General features: G+C 37.7%; 1 non-coding gene across 1 annotated transcript; it reads right to left on the bottom strand.

Moving 5' to 3' along the window:
- Positions 1–17648: 17648 nt before the first annotated feature.
- Positions 17649–17721, bottom strand: TRNAK-CUU. Its single transcript has one exon. It is a non-coding gene; the product is annotated as a tRNA-Lys (tRNA).
- Between the last annotated feature and the right edge of the window lie 290 nt (positions 17722–18011).

Raw genomic sequence — 18011 nt, forward strand, 5'->3', positions numbered from 1 at the left:
ACAACAAACTGATGAAGGAGTGTATTATATGTCCTCACATGAGTCTTTCTAAGGAAGAAATACCCCGACTCAGGGTTGTTTTTTTATCAGAAAGTATTTCCCCTCACATACCCATTTTTCTGTATAGCATGGACCATTAAGACACTACAGAAGGCGGCACAATATTGCCACATACAACTCGTCCACAGATGTAACATGGATCCAAGATTCCAGTAAGGGCAACCAGGGGACTGTCAAGGAAATCATCAATGTGTACTACATAGAAATTCTCTCCCCACTCTTAGTAAAATGTGTAAGAATTAAGTCACATTCCTATGTAATTCTTCAATAACTCAACTCAAGTACTTACAAAGAAAGGAGAAAATAAATCAGTAAGGAAACATTTCAATGTCAAGCACTAAAGGGATAATTATAAACAATAGAAAGGACTTTTTTAATTATGAAAAATACCATGACAGGATGCTTTTAAATTATATATAATGGAAAACAAGGTGAGTCACATAATCATACTTCTTTTGACACATGGCAATCTTCATCAGTGATCTTCATCCTGCCCTCATGTCAAGCCTTTATAAAAGGGGCAGGCTCCCTGAAATATGTGAACATGCATCTAATCTGGTACATTGAAAATGGTTATGCACTCACAAGAATTGCATCTTTTGAAACCACTCAACTTACTGTAGAACAACTACTTGTTAAGATATAAAATATTCATTGAATATCTCTTAATTTTAAAAAAAACAGCATGCAAAATTGAAGACATCACAGATAGAATATTTATGATATAACCTACAATCCCTTCAGAATCTGCCAAATGTAAGCTGAGACAACTGATGTTCAGCATGGTGGTGTTCTGATTAGTTATACACTTGGTAAACGAAGACAAAATATTACCACTGAGGCTGAAGCCAAAATATTAACTTTAGGTTTAGGGATAGTTTTTTGTTGTTGTTTGTTTGTCTGTTTGATTTTATTATTGTTACATAGTACAAATTCCATAAAGCCTCCAAAGAATTTTTGTCCCATGCTTAGAATTTCTTGTTATTGTATGCTTTAATGGAGAGACAGATGAAATTATTAACTACATGAAGGGAATTTTTATTTTTCCTTTTTTTTTACAGCAGTTTCCATGCCTTCTGAATGGATTGTGATTTAATCAGATTGCTAAAATTTGTTCAGAAATGTAAAATTATATCATATAGGATAATATTTGCTGCTGCTAAAGGAATAATATTTAGAGGACAGGATGGACCCAGAAAATTACAGGGACTTCATAAGAAGGATCATGTGATCAGTGATATAAGCAGCAGTGAGGAGTTTCTCCACAAATGAGAAAAGATCTCTGTCAAAGAAAAAATATGACCTGCCTCCATGAACTATAACTTTTGGATTTGAAAAACTGAATTTAAAGAAATATTTTCCTAAAAAGGTCATATATCTGTCAGTGTCTTTTTTAAAAAGTGTAAAATTCTATTCAACATTTTTATGCCCTCTTTTCTGTAAGCCTATTTTACAAACATTGTCCTCACCTTCCCTCTTCATTCTTCCCCCGCCTGCTCTAACTATGGTGGAATTTCAAACACAGCTATCAAACTCCCAGATGAGTCAGATTTGCTTATTGTATTGTACTCACATATGTTAAAGAAATTATGTCATCTCTGTTCTCATAAATTATTAATGTTAAGAGGTCCTATTTAAAATTCTGCTCTTTACTCTTTTTCTCTGACTGTCAGAGAGGGCTTTGGGGATCTTTGTTTTTTCTTTTTGTTTTTCTCCTACTGAACTTTCTAAACACTAAGAGATAATGATTTCTCATCCTGTAGCTGTTTAGAGAAATCATTGTACTTTACCACTTATGTTTCTCTTTTTGTTAAGAAAAAATAAAGTTATTTTCTGACCACAAGCAATTCTCAGTATTACCAGGTGGCATTCTAGGGTAAAACCATGCTGTCTAGTGTTGGAAACAGATTTTTCGTATGCCTTTGTATCAATTTTACTATGATTATAATTTTATATATTAAATCAACATAACTTTTACAGCATCTAAATAACTTCAGATCATAAATCTCACTTTCACAATTATTTTGAGGATAGTCTTACAAAGAGATTTAAGCATTGCAACAGGGATTTAGTTCAGTGTATTTCTATTGATACAAAAATCACAAAAGATATGTGTACATTTCATTTTCTTAACTGAGTGAGATATACACGAACTTATGAAAAATTGTATGGATATTCAGGGGGTAGAATTAAGAATGTGAAATACAAAAGATTATACCTTGATTTCAACAGGATATAGAGTATGCTGAAATCTGTTCCATTTTCAAGACTGTACAGTTCTGAAAGGTTCAGAGAAAGGAGAATAGTTCATTTTGGCAGACATGGAATAATTTGTATTAATACTATATCTCTCCTAATCTTTTTAGCTAGGTGTGCTTTTATGTCCTCCAGAATGCAGTTCTAATACCTCCCAAAATGTTTGGCTGCAGTGATAATTAGAATTCTGAGCATTTCTATTGTTCCGTAACTTGTTGCACAGACACGTGGTTTCTCCATCCCTGGATGGAGACTTTCAAGGCCAGATTGGATGGAGAGATGAGCAACCTGGTTAAGTGGGTGGCATCCCTGCCCATAGTGGAGGGGTTGCAGCTAGGGGATCTTTAAGGTCACTTCCAACCTAATTTTATGATTCTATGAACTTTCAAGCCGTCCCAAGAATTACACAAAATTATTGACTGGAAGGGTGTTTGTGTGGGACACTGCTTTCACAAATACACATGGATATTTCTAACTGGCAGTTTTTGCTCTCTTGAATGATCTCTTGTTCTTGAGCTTTGAAATAGGGAAACAGGATGTTCTTTGCTATTTCTTCCCTAACATTCACTATTTTTTTCAATTTTTATCCTGTTTCTTCTTCTTCATTTCCTTTCTAAGATTAAAAAATCCTTTTTCAGCCTCTCTAAAGTGTTTCTCAACTCCCTTAACAGACTTCTCTTCATAATAATTTCCTTCATCTTTCACTGAACAGTTTCAACTTCTTCAATATCCTTTTTGACACAGGGAGACGTATATTGCTAGAAAATTGAAAATTTTAGTTGAGGGCCCTACTGCTATTTTCTTTAGAGTGATAACATACTATCTGTATCATTCCCTTTATGGGATTTAAAAGTTTTTAAAGACAAAAGCTGAGTAACAAGAGAAGTTTTTCCTTCCTAACAGCTGGGTTTACCTAGCACAATCAGATAGCTTTAAAGTTTCTCACAGGCCTTTGAAACACCTAATTCCTATGACTTGATACAGTGCTATTTCATTAATCATGTTCTGTTTTGTCTCTATATGTGATTAAAACTTTATAAAGAACCTCAATGCAGAATCCCAATGGGCTCTGCTACCAACACTTACAGTCAGTTTAACCTCACTCTTTTCTTGCTTTCTTTTGTCTGGTATTTATCCATGATGTTATATATTTTTTCTCATTATAAATATTTAGCTTCTATAGCAGCCTACAAAGATGACCTCTCTCAAATATTTTCACAAATCTCACTAAATAATACCTAGTCATTCATCTCCTTCTAACACTTCAATGAAATGCTCAAAGACTTGAATTAAGGGACATGCATAAAAAATAATTTGCACAAAAATCCCTTATCAGAGGATAATTTTCAAATTTTAAAAGTATTTTCACTACCAAGTTTGTTATACAGGAACAAAAGAGATGAGGATGAGGGTAGGAGAGTGTCACAAGATGGGACTTCTCAACAAACAGCACAGATTTTGACTCCTTGACTGGCTGCATTAACTGACAGAATGGGCTTCTGGGAAAGCAGTTAAAAATCTCACCCTACCATACTCTTACTCCATGACAGCAGGCTTTCACAGCACTAAATCTTCTTCCAAATGAAAACACCTGAAGTCCCAATTTTCAAGGATTAAGAAAGGTCAACTCTTTCTAACAAATCTGGAGAAAGAAAAAAATCCTTTCTATTCTGTTGCTTGTTATTAACTAGATCAGGGATTATGGCAAGTAGTGAGGTCTGGGGAAACTCTCCGGTGGCACATGAGCCTAGCTTGAATGAGCAAAAGGAGGACCTGCCTAGTAGCCCCATGTCACATAACTCAGGTGACCTAGCACACTTCTTCTGGTACACTCAGACATGAACTGCCAACAGCCTTGAACAGCAGGTAAACTTCAGTTCAAATTAACAGGTTCTGTGCTTTTTAAGGTCCGCTCTGGAGGAAACAGCTTAACAACAGCAGAAAATTTCCCGTTGATCACAGAGCCAAATTGAGGTAATCATGTTATCTTCCTGCTAGCATTCCCTCAGTATTCTAAATGCTTTTATAATTATCATTAGGGTTGTTAAAGACCTCTCAGATCACCCAATACAACTGACAACCTAGCACCACCACCATGTTTACCTCTAAACCAACTGCCATATCCAAGTTTTTTATTGTGTCCAGGGATGGTGACTCCACCACTTCTTTGAGCAGCCTGTTCCAGTGCTTGATAATCCTTTCTGTGACATGTCTAGGAGAAAAAGGGGAAAAAACCTCCATGTTATCCCATGACTTTCCTGCAGTACTACCTTTCATTTAGTATGCAGTTAATAGTTAATATAAATTCTGCTTCAGGATCTGAAAGCAGATAGCACTGTGTGCAGGAAGGAAGCACACAGGTATCCCAGAGTCATTTTGCTGTGAGAATAATGATGATGATGATAATAATTAATAATTATTCTGTGACATTGGAGATTTCCACTAAGTGGTAATCTCCTGTTTTGAAAGTCCTAATATTTTGTTTCTGTGTGCTGCTAACTACCAAGTAGATGCTAATGGAAAGGTGGATGACCAATGCTTTAATAATCATAACTGTAATCTCATAAACTCTTATAAAGCTAACCTTTAATTACATTAGTTGATGCAGAAAAATGGTTGCAGTCAAAAATGTAAGTTATAGTGGGAATTAATTTTCAGTCCAAAACCTGAGCTTCTGACAGTTTGAAAGGGATACGTATAAGAGGTTTTATCTTGAACAAGTATTAAAATCCTTGGGATTTTGAGAAGGATGGTGTTGTATTAATGTAAGGTGTAGGGCTAATAGTGCATAAGTGTCGGGGTCCCTTCCCCCCGCCATGTGGTCCTGGGAGAGAGGCCGTGGAGGAGACACACAGGGTTTCCCTGCCCCTGGTCAGCCTTGTTCCCCATTGGTTGTCTTGTGTTCCCCTGTGTGGGCAAGAACCCTCGGGTCCCGTGATTGAGCAGTTCCTTGGCAGAGCTCTGGCCATGAGGCTGGAGAAATAAACATCTCTCTGAAGCATCTACCAAGAATCGGTCCATATATATTTCTTTCCACGGGCCTTATTGTCTGATACACGGTTGCAGTATCCCCACTGTAACAAATGGTAGAGAATTGCGAGCAGAGCAATCCCCGATCCCTAAGGACAGCGACTGATTTGTGAGTAAACTCTGGATTTCTCTTCTTGTTTTCGTTTTGCTATTCCATATCTAAACTATGGAGGAACTGTGGAAAGACTCTTGGCTCTCCGAGCTGCATATGGACATTTATCTTAAACTTGAAAAGATTCTTGAACAACGATTTGTAAATTTTAGCTTAATTCAAGCTCAAAAGGAACTGAAACATTTCCTGGCATGGTTAAGAACTTTTTCTACGTTTCTTGGGATTTGATTCTTACCAAAGACTTTTGGAAGACCGTTTGGACACAGTTAATTTCTGAGTCGAAATATATGTTGATGGAAGAATATTTTCATGAATATTATTTAATTACTGAGACTGTTGAGCAATGTCAGCTGTGTCCTGGTGAAGTTAAAACTGCTTCAGGGACCGTGCGACCCAGGCCACATGGACTGAGCCCTCTCCAAGCAACAGCGAGGCAGTTCCCGCACGTGGGCGGAGCGATGTGACCTGCAGTGTTGGCAGCAGAGTGAGGTGCGACGGGAGCGGCCTGGCCCCGAGCAGCGCGTGGTGTAGCAAGCCCCGTGAGAGGGGTGGCACACGGGGGGTGGCTGGCGGCGGTGGCGGTGGAGCGGAGCCGCACCTAGCCGAAACGTGCGCTGGAGCAGGGCGCGGGGGGGTCGTCACTCAGGGGCCCGGCCGAGACGTGGGCGCGGCCCCAGGCAGCAGCAGTGAAGCTCAGAGCAGAGGTGGCAGTGCGCGGGGAGCTGAGCAGCACGGCCTGGCCCGGCCTACACGGCCCTGAATGCAACCCCGGGAAGGGCACACAGGCACAAGCAGCTCCGGTGGCCCCGGCAGCACTAGCAGCCCTGGCAATTCCAACATAGGAGCAACCGAAAGCGAAAGAGAAAGCAAGAACACAGCGAGACAGAAAACAGCAGCCACTTGGAAAAAGGAAAAGATCACCATAGCTAAGGTTTTAGGAATAGTAAAATGGTATAATGTTAAACAAAACTATGGTTTTATAATGAGATGTGACAACCAACAAGACATATTCATTCACAGAACTGCTATTAAAAAGAATAACCCAGAAAAATGCATCCCAAGCTTGGGAGATGGAGAGGTGGTGGAATTCAAAATTGTGCAAGGTAGAAGAGGGTTACAAGCAGTGGAGGTCACTGGGCCTGATGGTGTTGATGTAAAAGGCAGTATATATGCTAAGAATCATAGTCATGTTAGACAATATCTCCATTGTAGGCCCCCCCTACAGTCTCCCTTTCCTAATCCCACCTTTCCCCTTTATCCTATATCCTATTACCCCCAGTGTATTCCCAATCCCTTTTGCCACCCATGGTTTCCCTCACAAAACCATACCTTTTGCCAATTGTTTCCCCAAAAATCCCTTTCCAATGCCGAGTGGGGGATGAAAAGGGGGAGGGAAGAAATTAAACCCTCTCCTGCATCAGTTTCCCCACAAAGCATGCTCGGAGAGTCCTGTCTCCCTTCTGTCAGCCCTAAGATGTTCCACAGAATCTGTTTGGACATTTAAAGACTCAGGAGGGTGGCTTGTTTTGTTTTGAAACTGTTCTTGTTATGTTTATCCAGTTGTTTCCAATGTTAAGTTTAAAATCTCTTTTTTATTAAAAATAAACAGGTGAAATGTCGGGGTCCCTTCCCCCCCTGCCCTGGGATCCTGGGAGAGGGGCCCTGGAGGAGAGACACAGGGTTTCCCTGCCCCTGGTCAGCCTCATTCCCCATTGGTTGTTTTGTGTTCCCCTGTGTGGGCAAGGACCCTCGGGTCCCATGATTGAGCAGTTCCTCGGCAGATCCTCAGCCATGAGGCTGGAGAAATAAACATCTCTCTGAAACATCTACCAAGAATCAGTCCATATATACTTCTTTCCACGGGCCTTGTTGTCTGATACACGTGTTGCAGTATCCCCACTGTAACAGATAAGTAACAGAAAAAAAAAATTATCATATTTAAAGAGGTACAGAATTCAGTAATCAGGTAAACGATTTGTCTCATAGACTAATTTAAATAGCAATAGTTAAATCAGATAAGTGCTTCTGAAAATTTTACTGAAGTGATTTAGTAAGTCAGGAGTTGGAATATTAAAAAGCAAAAGTACCAGTGACCTCACAATCAAAATTTGGGGCATAAGATAAAACTGACTGGATAGATGGAGGAAAATTTTACAAAGAGTGGCATCTCCACAAAGGAGCAATTTGTCTAAGTCACTAAAAGACATGTGTGAGGTTTTAATGTTCATGCTCTCCTCACTCATAGTGTCACATTTCGAGGCAGCTCTTTACTTTTACCCTCAAGATCATGCTGGAATAAACTGCCAAACATCTCTTACACCTCCATGCCATCTAATTATAGCCTGTAACACTCGAGGATGCTGACAGTGCTGAGCTATTGACTCTTGACACTCTCTAAAGCACTTAATTATCTTTTCACACAAGCCCCTTTGAGACCTGTCAACTTCTTTGTATTGTTTATAAAAAAGTTGCATATTAAGATTTCAGGATTGCGCACCTGAAGTCAAACTTGCACATACACATGGACTATTAAAAGGAGAACTTAATAAATGACAGAAGGAGAGATGAAAGAATTTGACTTGGTAAGACTTCTCAATTAAGTAAAAGAAGAAAAAATTGGCCCTTTACAAAGATTCCTGGGAAAATGGAAAGAATTTGAGGCTTTGGATTAATTTTACCAAGACTAAAGGGAAAAAAAATCAATAGGTAAACGGTTTGTATTATTTATTCTTGTTTCATGAGATTAGGACCCAGACTCAAAACTTAGTCTCCTTCTAATGAAAACTGCATTTAGGCATCCCAGGAAAAAAAAAAAAAACAACTAAATTTTTCAAGATCTCCCATGTTCTCTAGGACCCTACCAAATACTATTAAAATGTAAAAAAAATTTTCTTAGTTGAATGAAATATTGTGGTCAATATAATCTGAACTAGAAAAGAGATATAAGTGATTTTTAAGCATTTTGGAAGTTTTTCTGTGTAAACTTGTCGAGGTTATCCCTTAAATGTCATTGGAAAATAAGATGTCATTCATGATGTCTAAACTCATGCGAAGCACTAACTGTCCCAATAATTGTCATTACTTGGACAGTATTACACCCTTCAGCTACAACAGCTTGATGACTGGATGCATGGAACACACTTAGGTTTTCCTATCAAATTTGAAGGTTTTAACTCATTCATGTAATTTAGCACAATTCTTTCTTCATAACAAAAAGTGTGTTATGCCTCTGTATAATATGTTATCTTGAAAATAGTTATAAGCATGTCACACATACTCACCAAGACAGTGAATTAATTAATCTAGTAGTGACAGAATTCTGAGTCTGAACATGCAATATGTCTAACACAAGTATTAACTATCACTTTTTGTCTTATAGCAAGGTAATTCTGAATAGTCAGCATACTTGTAAAAAAGCAACTAGTTCCCAAGCATTTTCCAAATGACAAAATCAACAACTTTCCTAAGCAATCCCATTTTTAAACACATTGAGCTCTTTTGGAACATAAGCATTAATAATGAATAAAAACCCCCATAATTTTGAGTTTAAAAAGAAGAACCCTTCTCTTCAACAGTTTCTATAAGACATATTAGTATTTTCTTGGTTTAAACACAGAACCAGCTTACTGGAAATAGAATAAATTTGAGAAACTACAGCATATTATACCATGCATGTATCAGCTTCCTTTCTTTATCACAAGACTTACTAATCATGCCAATTATATATGTGTGAAATATTGTCTTATGACTGAATTTAGAGGACTTAAAGGTTGGCATTGTGAAGATTAACAGAAATAACAGCTGCATACCTCACATGTAGGAGGTGTCAGGGCAGCTAGGTTATCCTGTGGTAGCAAAGTGGCTAAATGTGTGTGCAGACAACCACGGGATCAAGCTCATTAAGATTTTTGCAACATTGCACAAAATAGTACATTCTAAAGAAGAAGAGGTGGAGGACATTAGATAAAAAGCTTTTGTTTGGGTTTTTTACACCAACTTAAATTCTGTATGCATCAAGCAATTCCTTCTACTCAGTAAATTTGGAAAACCAAGCTACATGAAAACAAATGAAGTTCTTTACTTCAAATAATGATTTCCAGGATGGGGAAAACCAGCCAACTTGAAATTTCAGTGCAATTATTTCTAAGCCACATTCTTCTCCATGTGTTTCATACTCCTCAATTTATTTGCACTAAACAAGAGTCAAAAAGACAGATAAGGACATAAGAAGCAGTTTATTAGGATATTCTAATTATAAACCAAAACAGAATATGGTACCAATAGCACCATCAGTAATTATAGTTTTTCCTTTTATAACAATTTCAGTTGTGTTTTGATGTCATGACTTAATGGAATCACATGTTCTTTGTAAAACTTTGCCCATCTCTACATCTTGGATGCTTAGTTCTTGCCTATGAGCTGTCACAGAAGCTTTAAACCTTTCCAATCTACTTTACCCTTGCATTTTCTGCAATCATTCTTAAACTGCTTTGGTGACTTGGAACGCTGCTCCTCTTACTGCTCTAAAGATTGTTCTTTTGCGCTAAGAAATTTACTTTACTGGTCCAGTGATTTTTTTTTCTCCTTTAGCATCACTAGCAGCAACAATTGTGTGAAACGTGCAATAGAACACCTCTGAACTATGAGGTTTTCTTTATGTGGCTTGTGACAAAGTGTCAATCAGAGGACCTCAATATAGCAAGCAGCAGCCTGTAAAGACCAAGGATACGTGTATTATACAGAATGGAAATGCTAATTGCTTTCTTCAAAGCTTTATCTCACCCACCTGAATCTTTTTTACCTGCCAAAGTAAACCTAGAAATTAAGAGGAAGAGAAAGGGTTGGGTAGGCTTCAGCCAGTGTACCAGGAGAAGCTTTTCTTTGCAAAAATTTCAGTCGCACAACTATACAGTTCCTAGAGTTCCCTGTAATTGAATTATAAGATGCCTTCTACTTTTAGTCAAACTAGGGGTAGAAAAAAAGAAAAAGCTTTATGGTTCTCCAACCATCCACTAGAGTCTTTATATCATAATTGGATTATAAGCAAGAACCATGGACCTGCATATCACAAACATTTGTCTTAGGAGGTTATACATTCTCCATAAATATTTGCTGTGGGTCTGACTTCAAACATTCCATTTAATTATTTTTCTTCAGTAATTGCCACTTAAACTCATCCTGAATGTGAGTATTAAGGGAAAAAAGAATTTCGTTACCTCTCTTCCTGTAGTTTGAAAAGACATTTAAGATATCTTCCTTCCATAATTAAATTATCCCTGTTCTACTTTTCCATAGTCTGTAAGTCCTTCTAATCCTATTCGTGGAGCAAGCTGAAAGAACAGCTAGTGACAATATTCTTCCTCCTTGAGAGAGAAGCAGACTGCATTTGAGTTTATTCTGGTTTTCAGTAGCCTGAATTAGACTTCTCAATCTTTCATAAAAGTCTCCTTCCAACAGAATTTCACATAAAATTTATTTAGTTAGTTCTTGCGGTCACTTGAAAACAAAAACTAAGAATCCACTATGTGTTCCCAAGCCTGAAAGACTTGCTAAGGTATTATAGCTATCTCAGTAAGATTCTTACTATGCATTTAGTAAAATGAAGACAGAAGACACAAATTCTCATCAGTATTTCTAATGTTAATTCATAAAGAGAAATTTATCTCAGGGACATAAATCCTATCCTGTGTTGAATAGCAGAAATGAGGCAGAAGAGAAGGAATAAGGAATGAAAATTGTGTACACTGTGTGTTACATAAATGTTAAGGCATAATTATATTAGAGCAACAACAACAAATCAGATTTACCCAGTCTTCCTAAAACTTGAAATGCTTTTTCTAGAGGAAGATAGTCTCAACTTTATAGGCCAAAAAAATAGAAAGAAAGAGGACATCCTTCTCTTATATTCAGCTGAGATTTAACCAAAATCATCACAAGGAAACACCTGTCTTTCCTGCCATGGTCTACCTACAACAGGCACTCCGTCCTACACCATGTTTATTTTTCAGCCTTCTTGCTTTCTCAGCCCTCACAACTGCAAACTGTCTAGTGTAGAACAAGAAACACTGCATTCATGTCAATCTTAAAGCCTCAATTTGATCTGTATGTCAGGAGATATTTAACTTCATTGCATATTTGCAGACTGTCCTGTTTTTAATGTTCTGCCGTCCTCTGTTAGCCTATTGAGCAGTTCATGCTTAAAAACAAACAAACAAACAACCCCTCCCCCCAAACAACCACAATTATTTCTTGGCAAACTGGAAACAATTAAAAGAAATATCAGAAATAGATGAACTTAGAGTATCTATCTAACAGCAAAAGACAAGAGAAGCTCAATCAACTTAAGTTCAATACAAGCGGAAGTTACAACTCTAAATAACCAATGAGACAAAGAAAAGGAAACATAAGTGTCGAAGGCATAGTAGGAAATGGTAACTGGGAGCTGAAACTACTAAAGAGATCTAATTTCTGTAGTGGAGGCAATTAAACCGGTGAACATATTACAGTATTTGTCAGCTGATATCTTTATATTAACTCGTGATGCCTCTTCTGAAAGCCATGCTTTAGTCCAACAGGAAACTACAAATTTGAAACAGAAACCACTTGAGAAAATTTTGCATTTTATCACTGTTAACATCTGGCCCTGAGATCTATTACTTGGCATCTACTTCCCTTATCTATATTTTGTTCTATTCTTGGGTTGGCTGAACAATACATGTTAGGAAAAGATAGTATTAGCAATGTATTATGTGCATTGCACATAGTTTGATATGACCACAGGGAAAATTACTTTCCCTGTGGATTTGTGAAAATCTTGAACACATGCTTCATAGAGCATAAACAGGGTGCTCTTACGTGTATAATAGTGTGTGTGCAGTATGACTGCACAGTGAAGTTTAGGAGTAATGACAGAGGACATCTAGAGATGCTCAAGATCTGTATTTAGACCACCCAGTACTCTGCATAGTTATCATGCATGACCTTCTGCAGTTTCTGCAGTACATCTATCCCACAAATAAAAAACAAATGTCATGAGAAACTTTAGGTTTCCTAAACTAGACTTCCTTTGACCACTGACAATGAGGACCTATTTTCACAGAAATCATAAGAAAAAAAAAAAATACAAATCCCTTAATATCCCTGCATGAAAAGTAACTCTATATGTTTCTTTAACACATTTATAGCATTTCTTTTACTCATACATTTTTCCTTTGATTCACTTAAGCACTCAAAATAACCCAAGTAAAACAAATGAAAATAAATAAAAGAAAGACGATGAAGAGCAGCCTTTAAGCATGGTCTCGGTTTACAGTTTAATGAACTTATGAAGAGAATAGTTGTCTATTTCATATGGGACCTGCTGCTTTTATGTTATATTTAAATTAATTACATCTGGAAATATTAGTACTCCAAGACACAGCTGTGACTTTTCTAAAACAAAGCTTAATAGAAACTCAAGATTTAGTAGTACAGACATGGGGACAATTTTTTTTTTTTTTTTTTTTTGCAGTTTTTGATTATATTTGCTCCAAATATTTGTCACAGAAAACAAACATAATTCAGTTTTGACCAGAAAAACAATCTGCAGGGAAATTATTTGAATGTCAGATTTCAGAAACAGTGCACTTCGCTCATTCATACACTATATCAAAACATGTAGAAGAGGTTCAAAGTCATCGAAACTTTTCTTTGCTTAAACAAATGAATGTTAACGTTATTTTGCACTTTACACTGCAGGGTTTTTTTGCTTATTATTCCTAAAAAATGTATTTTGTCTAAACTTTTAATCATTACCAGTCACATTTGTTGGTGTAGTCACATCAGCACAGAAAGAATTATAATATTAAGATGAAAAAAAAACCCTATCGTAATGATAAAAATAATTAAACACATCATGGATAAGGAAAGCTAGAATTAGTGAGGGACAGTCCTATCCCATTTATTACAAGAAAAGTTTGCATACGTTCACTTTCTTCTCTCTAAACTTGATTTTTCTTTAATAAAAATGTCTGCAAAATATTTAACATTTTACCCATTCTTACTCCTCAATTCAATTGCAGCTTTACAAGATATAGAATTAGATTTTTTTTAAAATGGGAGATGGTTTTTCCAGTAAAAACAAAATGCAGGTTTCTACATGCATCGTGTGGTCTATTTAATATATAATTTTATGGCTTTGGTCTTTGAAAATTAGATGGAGAGTGGTGTAAACTTTAACAGCATGGTCATGCCTTCTGAGTATGATAAAAGAACAAGCAAAAATTTTCCCTGTCCTTGAGTCAATTTCTAGTTCTAGAATTGACATAATTCAAGGTGAAATACCTGGAGAGTGTTAATTACTTTTAATGCCAGTATGTGTTAATTCACTGAAATGTCATGCTTCAAATGGTATTTCTGAAGGTAGGGAATGTTAGAATTTTTAGAATTCTTTTTTTTTTTATTTTCCTCCTTGAGGAAAAGGACATTCTGTATACACTCCAGGAAAGACTAGTCCTGACAAGAATTTCTTCCATGTACAAGCGGCTATCACTACGCTTAAACTTCAACTAAGTCTTAAAAATAGACCACATGCACAGAAAAGAACTGAGACCTGATTTGTGCAAGCAAGTCAAGTTCTTAAGCATGTGTGTGTGTTATGGCTTAGGAATCAGTTCCCAATTTAGTGCTCCCCCGAGACCCTCTAAACCACACTGCCTCTCAACATCCTCCCCCTGCCCCCCCAGGCTGGGAATCGGCATTACCCCACTGCTCCTTCCACCATGCTTACTTACTCAATCAGAGGAAACTACTTCTCCGCTGAAAAGACTCCCTTACACCCATCCCCAGGAAAGATATGATGGGGTATAGAATAACCTCTAGGTCCTGGACATGCCCCTCCTGGCTACGGCTAAAATGAACACTTTCATGGCTGGAAACAGGACTGTGTGAACACGTATGCTCCATAGAGCTTTTATTCTCCTTAATTTTTGTCTAATAAATCTCTTTTTTTTTTTGCAGGCAATTTGTATGAGCAGCGGCTGAGGTATTCACAGACAGTTCTTTTACTCAAAATGTATATAGTGCAATTATGCTGAAATACATGCCATACAAAATGTGATTTTTTTTTTGAGCAATGTGTTTTTAAGTACATTTATTGGACAAGTATTTGATAATTTACAACGCTGCAAGAATCTGTTTCACACTTTTCTAATTGGACAATTATACATGCAAGAGCTATGGAATAAAATGGGAGAACATTATTTAAGGTGAAATTTTGCCCCAAATTAGTATTACCTTTAAGAAAGCATGATTCTTATTTATGGTATTAGTAATTTATTAGGATTTCACAATTTCACACTAAAGCATATACATACAAAACCAATGTAAGCAAGCCTCTCCAGGAACTTTAACATAAATTGCTATAATTTCACTGCCCTGAATTAGTTACATAAACTTCAGCATCACTTGGAGACCCACCCTTTTTCAAAATGTGAAACTGAAATATTTGCGTATTTCACTTTACCATCTTGAACGCTAAGATGATAAAGACTTTCTTCCTTTTTATTACATGATGGCTATCCACAGCTAATGCTAATTTTGACTTGTGTATTTGAAAGTATGTAGTTGCTGTGTCAGCATTTGATTACAGCTATGGCCAACCAAACACCATTTTTAAAAAATATTTGCCTCCTAACTTCATGACTGTTTTAGTCAACTGTGCATTCTATTATCTCCAAAAGCCATCTCCTCTTCCTCTCCAGTTTCTATGACCCTGTTGCATTTAAAGCACAAACAAAAGGGCACAAAATATCCTGGTGCTCTTATTTCTCCATATAAGATCAGTGAATATATACTGCTACTATGACAAGTTTTCTGCTTTATTTCAAATTGTACGTAATATTCAAAGGCATGTCATAGGAAACAAGTAGTTCTTGAACATTGTGGTGCATAAGCAGAACAACACAATAGATTGAATTTTAATGAATAATTTATGCAAACTTATTCCAAATGACCTTTGTAACTCAATAATTCTAACATTCATGAAAAATGAAGCCATTAAAGCTTATGTAAATAAGATATTTTACATGATACTGGTATATATGGACTCAGATGGAAACACTGGATTTAAATACAAAGGACAGATACAGATTCCATCCCTTCCATTAACCATTAATTTCTTTGATATAACTTTCTTGCAAGGGAAATTTACAAATTTCAGAAAACAGGTTCACACCCTGCCCATTAACTCAAGATTTTAAAAATTGAAATCTATCGACATGTATATGCTTAGATGTGCACAGAAATGTTCTCGTGTGAGTGTGAATTTGCCATGAGTATGTCATGTTAGCATATGTGTTTAATTCATGTTTTTAAAGCAATGATTATTTTTTATTATAACCAAACCAAAATTCAGTAAAATGTGTCAGAAAGAAGAAGATCATCATCTCTTAAAACAGGTCTTTAATTGATTCTTCTTTGATCTTTGACAGAAAAGAAAACGGAAAAAAAAAGAAGAAACCTCTCCAGAAATCATATAATTGTAAGTGCAAAAATGTTTTGCTCTATAAGGCGTGTATCAAACAAGGAGGCCGTGAAAAAGAAATATATATGGACCGATTCTTGATAGATGTTTCAGAGATGTTTATTTCTCCAGCCTCATGGCTGAAGATCTGCCGGGGAACTGTTACAGTCACGGGACCCGAGGGTCCTTCCCCACGCAGGGGAACACAAAACAACCAATGGGGAATGAGGCTGACCAGGGGCAGGGACACCCCGTGCTTCCCCTCAGGGCCCCTCTCCCCCCTACATGGCGGGGGGGAATGGACCCCGACATTTCACCTGTTTATTTTTAATAAAAAAGAGATTTTAAACTTAACATTGGAAACAACTGGATAAACATAACAAGAACAGTTTCAAAACAAAACAAGCCACCCTCCTGAGTCTTTAAATGTCCAAACAGATTCTGTGGAACATCTTAGGGCTGACAGAAGGGAGACAGGACTCTCCGAGCATGCTTTGTGGGGAAACTGATGCAGGAGAGGGTTTAATTTCTTCCCTCCCCCTTTTCATCCCCCACTCGGCATTGGAAAGGGATTTTTGGGGAAACAATTGGCAAAGGTATGGTTTTGTGAGGGAAACCATGGGTGGCAAAAGGGATTGGGAATACACTGGGGGTAATAGGATATAGGATAAAGGGGAAAGGTGGGATTAGGAAAGGGAGACTGTAGGGGGGGCCTACAATGGAGATATTGTCTAACATGACTATGATTCTTAGCATATATACTGCCTTTTACATCAACACCATCAGGCCCAGTGACCTCCACTGCTTGTAACCCTCTTCTACCTTGCACAATTTTGAATTCCACCACCTCTCCATCTCCCAAGCTTGGGATGTATTTTTCTGGGTTATTCTTTTTAATAGCATTCTTTTAATAGCAGTTCTGTGAATGAATATGTCTTGTTGATTGTCACATCTCGTTATCAAACCATAATTTTGTTTAACATTATACCATTTTACTATTCCTAAAACCTTAGCTATGTTGATCTGTTGGGGAAGATGAAACAGGAAAGCCTTATAAATATGATTGCCTGACAAAAGATTTTGGGAATATGAAAACTATAAGCGACATCGAAATGAAGGCCACCTTTGATATACCAAGTCTTAGTTACTGAACAACTAGAAAACAATGGTATGGCCGACTGAAGGTAATTCCCTTTTGATTGAACAGTACCCTCTGCTTGTAGACAGGTCCAAGGGTCAGAGCAGACCCTACTAGCTCAGCAGAAGGGGTCCAAAGAGTAGTTTTTAGGAGTTAAGATGTAACACTCTATGGTAATATAAGAACTCTTATAGGCTGTATGGAAATGCTATAGGATTTGTATCTTGTATTAGATTGGCTAGTGAAAATTAGAATATTCAGTACAGAAGATGATTTATTGTATTGTAACCAGGACTTCTGCCCTTACCCCCTTACTTACTACCCTCTTACTTACTTCCTCTTCACTCACTCTTACTCCACTCTTACCTACTTGCCCTTACTTTTACACTCTTGCTCTCTTGGGCCTGCTCAGAGCTGCGTCTGGCAGCTCTAAGCAGTGCCCATGTACCCACGCCCTCTGCAATAAACCACATGTTCCAAGATCTGACTTCAGAGATCTCTCATCTCTGACCGTCCTGACCATCCAACCCACCCAAGCTCCTACAGTCTAGCCCCCAACGTGGGGCTCAAACCCACAACCCTGAGATTAAGAGTCTCATGCTCTACCGACTGAGCTAGCCATGAAACAGTGATCTTTTCCTTTTTCCGAGCGGCTGCTGTTTTCTGTCTTGCTGCGTTTTTGCTTTCTCTTTCGGTTTTGCTCGCTCCCATTTTGGAATTCTCAGGGCTGCTGGGGCTGGGCTGCTCGTGCCTGCGTGCTCTTCCTGGGGTCGCATTTGAGGCGGCATGGGCCAGGCCGGGCCGGGCCAGGCCGCTCAGTTCTCCGTGCATCGCCTCCTCTGGTTGCAGCTTCACTGCCGCTGCCAGGCACTGCATCCACGTCTCGGTCGGGCCCCCGAGCAATGACCCCCCAC

The sequence above is a fragment of the Corvus cornix genome, chromosome Z (assembly GCF_000738735.6).
Source record: "Corvus cornix cornix isolate S_Up_H32 chromosome Z, ASM73873v5, whole genome shotgun sequence".
NCBI classification, from domain to species: domain Eukaryota; kingdom Metazoa; phylum Chordata; class Aves; order Passeriformes; family Corvidae; genus Corvus; species Corvus cornix.